This window comes from Lampetra planeri, chromosome 74 (genome assembly GCF_965212315.1).
Source record: "Lampetra planeri chromosome 74, kcLamPlan1.2.h2, whole genome shotgun sequence".
Classification (NCBI taxonomy): domain Eukaryota; kingdom Metazoa; phylum Chordata; class Hyperoartia; order Petromyzontiformes; family Petromyzontidae; genus Lampetra; species Lampetra planeri.
In genome coordinates, this window is record NC_136179.1 from 569,891 (window position 1) to 579,509 (window position 9,619).

General features: G+C 44.9%; 1 long non-coding RNA gene across 1 annotated transcript; it reads left to right on the forward strand.

Moving 5' to 3' along the window:
* Nucleotides 1-1,364: 1,364 nt before the first annotated feature.
* Nucleotides 1,365-9,538, forward strand: LOC144737852 (uncharacterized). The gene is made up of 3 exons (XR_013589085.1): nt 1,365-2,447; nt 7,447-7,533; nt 7,913-9,538. It is a non-coding gene; the product is annotated as an uncharacterized LOC144737852 (long non-coding RNA).
* The last annotated feature ends 81 nt before the right edge of the window (nt 9,539-9,619 follow it).

The following is a 9,619-nucleotide window of genomic DNA, read 5'->3' on the forward strand; positions in this document are numbered from 1 at the left end:
GCATACTTCACCAATGAGAGCAGGGTGAAATTTATGAAAATTTATTCAGACTTCCCCAGATATCCTCCAGGCTAAGTGCAGAATTATCTCTGCCTTCAGGTGTTGCCCGGATGTTGCAAAGCTTTACAGCGAGCCCACAAGGTTATTTAATGACCGTTCTGGCACAGATTTTTCCCCAACAATATAGGAGACCTCATGTAGATTACTGCCTCCCGCAGCCTCAAGACACTACACCTTCACTACCACCAAACCTTCAATACCATAGTTCAAATATATATTTTGACTAACTGCAAGAACCATGAACCACCCACCTGGAAACAATAATACAATACGTTTATGGCATATTATGGAATGGAACACCTGAGCCATAAGCTCAAGGGAAAGGAGGGGGGATTCAGGGCCAGATTTCTCACATCAGACAACACCTGAAATAAGTTATCAGAATGGGAAGTCGGGAGACAGGGACCGAGGTTGAGGGGCATAACCACTGCAAATTAGATGGGGAAAAAATGCTCGTTTAGGTCGCCTCATATTTTCATTTTCTTTATGTCAGGTGTGTTTCGATTATATCCATCTCTCCCCTTGTCATCCCTTCCCCCTTTTAAACTCGGGTTGGCTTATGTTGACGGTGTATATGTGGAATACAACTTGATGTATCGGGCCACACAATGCCTCAATAAAATTTTTATTAAAAAAGAACCACGGGTCCAAGTACCAAACGACTTGCGCAATTAAAAATTTGCTTTGACCACGATTTTTTGTATTTCCGATAAGTCATTTCACGGAATTTTATGAGCCCCACTGTGCTTTGTAGCTATTTTTCAAGCACAAACTGGACAAAAATGATAGCTCAACGAATTGGTCTATCACTTGGAAAACTACATACTCTAAAAGCATGTTTATAAATGTGGACGGAAAAATCGGAGGACCCGGAGAAATCCACGCGACCACAGAGAGTACATGTAAACCCCGCATTCGAATCCACGACCTCATGTATACCAGGCGAGGCAGTTTAACAGCAGATGGCGCTGGAGCATTTGCTGAAGCTACCAAGGCACAGCAGGCGGTCGCCAGGCTGCATTTGTCTCCCCAATTGTGTTGTTTACACGATGCACCATCAACTCGATTGTGGTTGAGTCGACTTACAAAATGTATACCAATTATTTGGTACTGCGTTGGCAATGGTTCAAAAGAATAAAGCAACGCAAATGTGTACTTGACATGATTTGAGATTTCAGAGAACGTATAGGTAACGGCACTATACTCGTAGGCAGAATTAATGCTTTGTCTCCTCATTTGAATACACATTAAAACATGTTTTAGTCAATCAGCCTCTTTACATTTCAAACCAATATGGTGGATCGCACACAAATGTTGTGAAACTCTCTTCCAGTGGGCGTCGAGGAGGTGCTCGTTCCCTGGCTCGTGAGGAGAGGGCAGTACATAAAAACATTTTCTCCACATTTTCGTTTCTATTAAATAAAGTGTTTCCCCCTCGCATACGTGGGTTTTCTCTAGGTGCTCCGGTTTTCTACCACTTATGAATTGGCTGATAGAAACTTCTCATACAGAAGACCGCAGAGCTTGGGGAATTGTTGGTTCCACTTTATTGCGTGGCTGTCTGCTTGTTTGTGGTTACTGGCACCTCTGAATCGTCCTCTCTCTCTTCAAGAGGAGTGAGCGATTGCTGTGCGGCGCGTTACAAGTGGAAATCATCATTGTTACACCAATACTGCTGTATTACGAGATGTTAACAAGTGTGCTAGATCGTGAACAAAATCTACACTCGTGAATATGCAGAATCTGCAGTGGTGTAAGTATGTCTTAGGTTGGTCCTCATTTAAAACATAGTATCATGATTGGGATTGTTTATTGTTGTTGAATTATGCTTACTGTGAACATTTAGACAAATTGAAGGATGTTTATGGGTCACTTTAATTGTCGTTATTTAAAAACAAGACCACCCTGATATGTACATAGATATATAAAGGCTGTGATACTACAGTCGTGGGAATGTGATCTACAGTAGCGAACGTCTACAGTCGGCTCGTGCAGCTGTATGAGATAAACGAGAGGGGTGAGGCCGAGTTTATCTAGGAATGTCCTTTGAAAACCGAGAGGTTAAAATGCAGCATGAGCCAGGCAGCAGGAAGTTGGAATTAATGCTGACCAGCTGGCTGGATGAAGGTGGCGTTAATGCTGACCAGGGAGAAACCAGGGAAGGAGGCGCTGGTGAGTAGTAGGAAATTGACGATAGAAACGTAAAAAAGGTGACAAAGAACGCAGCTCGGGCACTGCAGCCCAAGGATTTTGCGGAGCCAGGTGAAGATGGGACCTCTTAGGCGTATGTGCGCGCTCTCTTATTAGGGTATGGTCTGTGTGTGTGCCCTGTTCTACGTTATCAGGTGGTCTACAAGAGGGGTGTGCAGCATGGACTCAACCCATAGGTGGGTCATTCCATTCCCAATCACCCAGATATCCGGATCCTTCCAGCATTACCATCACCACCACCATGTGTGATTTCTCCTTTTTATCGAAGGCTTAAGTTCGACAGAAATAGGCCGAATGCAGTTCTATGGGCCAATTATATACGTCAAGAATTATAATTTAAACACAGCAGTGACCAATCTATATTCAAAAAATGACAGAAAACTCAACGCCCGCGTCGTTAACACTGTGGGTTTGGCCTTAACATGAAGAATATAATAGGCGACGTTTCTGGCAATTACCCTTCTTCACAGCATATACAAAGAGAGGCCAGAGAGACAAAATGGATAAGAGCCGGAGACTCCACTTTTCACAATGGGGCTTGATGAACTTATAGCCAATATGGTCGTGTGAATGATTTCTGAGTTAACTTGATGTACAGACTTGGTAGAGGCGCAGAGATAAAAAAAACAATATATGCTGAGTCTCTTCTGGATCATTTAATCCCCCAGGTAATTAAATTTTCTTAGAACGTCCACTCTATTTCTACTCAGTCCCCCCCGTGTGAGAGCCAAATATTGCATATTTTTTTTTGTGTGGTGGCCCCTAGTGTCTAGAATAAAAACCTTACCATCCTCATCCTCCTTTAAATAACGTTTGGAACTCAGATTTTCTTTCAAGTGAACATGCAAACCACCAAGCTACTTTGCAAACTTTAATTTATAAATGTTTTTTTTTGGATGAGGTACATTCTAATAGCATTGTTGTATTCGTTGTGCTGGTTGGACCTTGCTGATACATTCCCTCGCGTGGCTGAGAGCCCTGGTGCCACGGGCTCCGTCTGCCACTTTGTTCTCATGGGACAATCTCGATCCCACACTCCCCTCCTCGTCTGACTCTGGTGTGGGGAGGTGTGCTCATTTTGTGCACGATGCACGTGTAGTGTATGTCGACTGAGGCGCACACACAGTGTTGAGGAGGCAACGCGTTTATTAAACAATCCGAGTCAGATTTGGCATGATACATAATATCTTGTACTAAAATGTGTAATGTAGCTCTCAGAGATATCGTCTTGTCTTTCTGTATAAAGTCCGCTGACATATCAACGAGTAACCACGAGTGACTATATACACTTGGGAAGTTAGACGACTCTATTCTGAGATAACATAGCTCTAGTCTCAAGACAACTCGAAGACGATGGAGACGATCCGTTCCAAGGTGATGATGCCGACGATGATTCCACACCAACAGCCCCGAGGTCCAGTTCACGCCGACTCTTATGCCTCGCCCGATCCGGCCACGCCCCTATTCCCGAAATCTCGCTCACCGCACCTGGATCTGTCAATCTCCGCCCTGAGATCCCGTGCTTCCCCTCACGTCATCCTGTCAACGCTTGTCCCATAAATCATCATTATCACGTCCATTAGGAACCATACTGTCCCTCTATCGCTCCGTACTGTCTTTACAGATGTATTATCGAAGCTATCAACAGAAGGTGTCTACCGGATTAATTGCACTTGTGGAAAATGCTATGTTTGACTGACAGGACCAATGAGCAGCACAAGACTAAAAGAACACCAAATCAATGTTAAATGCTCTCAAGTACAAATGTTGGCAGTGGCAGAACAAACGTATCAACAACGACACTAAGTTGATTTTGATAATGTTGAAGTTCCGTGCCAAAATAGTTACTACTGTTCAAGATTAATTAGTTAATCTATTGAAATTGTGAGAAATCTAAATTATTTAACCGTTCGGATAGCTACAGGGTTAGTGCTGCTTGGAAGCGAATCATCATATAATGAATTGCTTAAATGCATGCCTATACAGTACATTGCTTACATGAATGGGAATTACCTGTGTAGCGACATCGCTGCATGTCACTGTGTGTGGCCGGCTTGGGAAATGCATGCCATGCGATGTATTGACATCGTGGACACCACTGAATGGGGATGCAGTACCGGCCCTAGCAGGGCTCAGGGAAGCACTGACTGACTGACAGTGAGTGATGGCACCCCGCTCTACATGCAGTGCCGACCTTTACAGGATGGGGTGCGAGAGTGATAACTTCGGAATGGGGTTGCAGGGAGCCATGGCACTCTGGTTGAACCCGAAGGACACGTGACCGGAGGCGTCTACCCGGGGACCCCCAAACGGGGGCTGGGGGTGATCATGTGTCGGGGTGGAGATCCTCTTTGAATATTCGAGAAGGGGGTCGTGGCCAGGGGCGGAGCGAGCCCCGCCACGGGGATATAAGCCGGTTCCCCAGTGGGACCGGCTGCTTTTGTCTTCCTGAAGAAATATATGTTCAATGCCTGAAGAGGAGTTTCCAACACACAGACCCGGACCCGAGTTGGGGTCCGGTCCGTCGTAGCTTACTCTGAGTATTAGAGTAGCTAGCCTGGTGGTCCACCACCATAGGTTATCTAGTAAAGGGGCAGTTACCCATTTGTGTTAGGTGTTGGTGTTAATAAATAAATAAATGTGCTGCCTCAAACGTTAAGCCTGAGTCGCCGTTTGAGCCCACTACACCTGTATGCACACCATAACTGGTATTGCTATTTTATTGAATGCAAACAACAGGGAGGTACAAGAACAATGTGCATGCACAATCTACGTTTATTACTATGTGAATAACCATAACGGCAATGGATACCCACTGTAAAGGGCTCACAAGTCACATCTATCCCTTTTTTATAACAAAACAGGAGGATTTTCCACAAATCTGGCTGTTGTATGATGAAGCTAGTTATAATTACTTGCGAAACATACTCAGATTGTAAATGTTGTGGATTTGCTCTCCAACACTCCGGTGTGCTGTACTAATAACGAATTGGCATATTCTGTTCACATGACAAACCTTACTAATTGGCTGTGTCGGGTGGTGGCGGGTGTAACGACACATTTATATTTACATGATCTCACCCAAACAACCTATATTATGGATATCCGATGGTGATGAAATTCGTCACTAAAGACAGCTTAGCAGATCACCTAAAAGTCGGGTTTTGTTTCTATTGCGAGCAATCGGTAGCAGAGTCGTCGACATATGTAGTGACATCACGGATGCCACTGTGTGGTGCCAGCCCTAGAGGGGCACGGCGTGCGATGTACTCACATCGTGGACATCATGTATGTAGCAGCACTCTGGTTGACCCCGAAGGCACGTGACTGGTAAAGTCTACATGGGGCCCCTAGGTGGGGGCTAAGGGGTGGTCACGTGTCTGGGGAAAGTTGTCTCATGAAGAGTCGAGAGGGAGCCAGAGCTCTCTCGAAGGTGGATTGGTCCAAGGGCGGAGCCGGCCCCGACCCGGGAACAAATAAACCAGGTCCCCACAGGGACCGGAGTTCAGCATTGCTACCATCATCTGAAGCTCTACGTTCTATGTCAAGAAGAGTCTCCAACACGTGGTCCGGGACCCGAGCCGGGGTCCGGTCCGTTGTAGCTAACTCCCAGTGTGTTAGTGTAGTTAGCTGGGTGGTCCACCACCCTAGGCTGTTATCTGGTAAAGGGGCACCTACTCCTTTGTGTATTCGTGTTGGTGTAATAAATGTGTTGCCTCTAAGAAGTATGTCTGCGACTCAGTTGGATCCACTACACATATAAGGGATTCGGCTGCATTGACCCAGCTTCATGTTCGTGGTGAAGGCTCTAATTTCGTAATGGAAATATTTGATGGAAATATATGGCTGAGTTTCAGGAAAAAATTGCTTTCACAGGAAGGTCATGCTTTCAATAAAATGTCTTTTTAAACAAAAACAATTGTAATATAACCATTTCCAAAGTTAGACCAAGTGGATAATTTAAGTAAAATTAGCTTCACATTATGGGATGTTATCTTATCAAAGGAATCAACATATAGGATGGGGGTGTATGCCCTAAACAGGACAGATTTTTATTTTCAGCATATGATAGGCTGTGCTATGATAGCCATTCTCAAGATTTCGTTTCAGACACTATTTTGACGTGTCTTGTCAACATGGTGTTGTGAAGAAGGCATGTGTTTTATGTTGTGTATTAGTGTGTGATGTTAAGAAAGCATGTGTTTCCTCTTGTGTATTAGCGTGTTCTGTGTTAGTAAGGCATGTGTTTCATGTTGTGGATCAGTGTGTCTTGTCTGTATGCTCGTTGTATACATCAAAATCCCTGTAAGGATTTCAGATCCACACGTTTTCAGAACCGCTGCGCGTGACTAACTCTTGGCAAGGGTTGCCAAGTGCAACCATACGTGGGGCATTTAAGGGCATGCCTCCACACTTCCAATTGCTCAACCTTCCTAAATTTCATGTTGCCGCGTGTGTACGAATTCAATGGTGTTTTGAATTTACATACACGAGCTTACATATCATTGAGAGTATGTACAAAGTGGTCCAGATGTCTTGTGACCCACATTTAATTCTATGAAACTTCATATTTTCGCATACCAATGGGTGTGTAATATAAGCAACATAAAAATGACATGTAATAATTTTCTTAAATATCATCATTATTGTACATTTCGTACACGATGATTAGGCACATGTCCTTTGGAGAACATTGTCCATTCGAGCAAATGTATTCAAATGAATAAGCAAAGGAAAGGTTATAGCCCAATTCATTGGGTGTCATAAGAAATCTGGACCGCCCTGTACAGTTGAGTTCACATGTGTGGTGACAAAGCGCCGACTGTTGTCCAGCAGCAGCAACTGCGGTGGACAGTTTGCGCACACGCCGTCGAGCATATACACACGTGTGCCGGCAGGGTAGAGGAACTGGGACAAGTGTCACGGAAGACATCATTGGGAAGTCCCTGGAACCCGCTAGTGGTTTCGAGAAGGGAGGTGCGGCCAGGGCAGAGCCAGGCCACGCCGAGTAGAATAAAAGCAGCGGAGAGCGAGAGCTCCGGGCTGCCGGTTCAGGGAGTGGACTCGTGTCGCTGTCGTTTTCGCCGCCTTCATCGCTGCCGCCTTCACTCGATAATTGCATGGCCGGACACTTGTTGACTGTCTCAGTTGACGCCGTCTTTGCAACACGTTTAGGGTTGTGTCAAGGCTGGACTGTACGGCAACGAGAGCGAAGAAGGCGATCCTGTGTGTGAACGGCCGAAGGGTGTTACAATAAAGAAGGTGCCTTCTACAACTACCTCATCTCGAACTTGTGCTACACTACACATACACACGAGTTTACGTATCATTGAGTATGTACAATTGAGTTTAAATACACGAATTTACGTATAATTGAGTGTATGTAAAAATGTAGTGTACATACACATTAGTTTCTGTATAATTGAGTATGCACAATTGAGTTTGCGTATCATTGTTAATTTATCTGCGTAACTTCCTCTGTAATTTTCCACTATTGCCGAACCACGTTTGTGACTGGACACCTGTGAAATGGAGCTCATAGCTCACCGGGTCTGTCCGTCTGTAAAAACACGTCCATTGTTCGATATCTAAATCCTAATTTGATCTTGTACAACCCTTTTTTGTCCCCATCGTCGTTTAGATCCCGGTCCACATTTGCTGTCTGCTCACATTACACGCATTCTGAGATGTTGTACAGCTGCGTCTTATCCGAAGGGATATCCAACATTGTTGAGGGCAATTGGTCTACCTGACTTTTGTGTCACCCTGCTCGGACTCCACTCTGAATCTCTATTGCGATAGTTAACTCCATGCAATGAGAGTGTGGCAGTTTCGTTCTTGTAAAATGGCTTTGACATCACAATTCACCAATCGTCTCACTCCCTACACCCCAGGCAGATGTTTCCTGTTGCCTGTCCTGGCTGTGCGAGACCCCCCCCCCTCGACTGTACGTACAGTGTAAACAGTAAGTAGATCACACCTGTTCTGCGTGGTCAGAACCACGAAGCCAGCGGAGCTTTATCGGGAACGTACCATCTCACGACTAAAATAGTTCCATGCTCATAACCACAGAGCCACTGCACACACACACATGCAGTTAATTAATTACTGAATGTTCCATGAGTCTTGAGAAGAGTAATATTTGCCTACTTTGAGATATGGTTCAGGGAGCATGGACATTGACTAAGCAAATGTAACAATAAGTTGATGGGCATTGTAGCGAGAAGACAGAAAGAGAAAGACGGGGATTCAGGAACATTCGCATGTCTGAGACGTCGTAATGACTGTGAATAAAAGTGGCTGTGCTTGGGCACTGGCCCGAGAATAACGACTGAGTGGTAGCCAGATGAAGAAAGATGCCCAAGAGTCAGTCCATCGTTCAGATGGCGTGATGAAGTAAATTAAAACAGATTAATTGTTTTTCATAAAAAAAATAACGGGCTAAGTCCGGGAGGGTGGGGGGATGCCCTGTTACATCCATAATCACCACATTTAGCCTAATTTAAAGAGCTACCTTAGACATCCCTACTCTAAGTGACACTGGTCCGCAGAGGTTAGAGGGCAGCACTTCCCCACCCGTAAGAGTGCAATACTCATCGCGTGAACATCCAACTGATATGTTAATTCTCACAGCTGGAATTTAACCAAATAACGTGCAGAACGAAATTAGCTAGACGGGTTTTTTTGTGTGGTAATTGTTGACTGGGCTGTAGCTTTTGATTATGTGATGACGGCTTTTCTGGAGGAAAATCAAGTCTTTCCCCTCCGTACCCGATTGAACCGCTATCCAATAAGTGTCCATTCATGACCTACGGACGAACCACTTAATGTGCACCTGGTCCGAGCATGCCTGTAAATATCGCCGATTGATTACCTCTGACAAATGAAGGGACAAGAGCTTCATGGAGAAATATGGGACCCTAGTAAAGAACGCCTTGTGCAATTCGACAAATCGTGTAAGCTAAGCATGAATTATACTGTTGGAGACTACTTCCTTCAGTCTCATCACCACCACTTCGCTTTTTCTCTTCCCCTTTTCACAGTGGCTCGCGTTAGCTAACTTAAAGCCATGCTATTTTGTTAATGTTTTTACTACAATAAATGCAAGCCCGACATACCCCACTGAAAAGTTCCGGCAACAGGTCACAGAAAATCCACAGTCTTCCATTCTCGCACGACGGAATCACACGAAATTGGAAGAAAAAAAGGGGAATAGGGTGTGCTGACCCAGCAAAGTGGGGACCTCACGTTAGGGGGAACGATGACATTTAAATTGGGAGGGAAAACGGGGCGGTGGGGGGGGAGAGAATAACAACCAGCTGGAGGGGGGAAGGGGGGAAATGGGAGG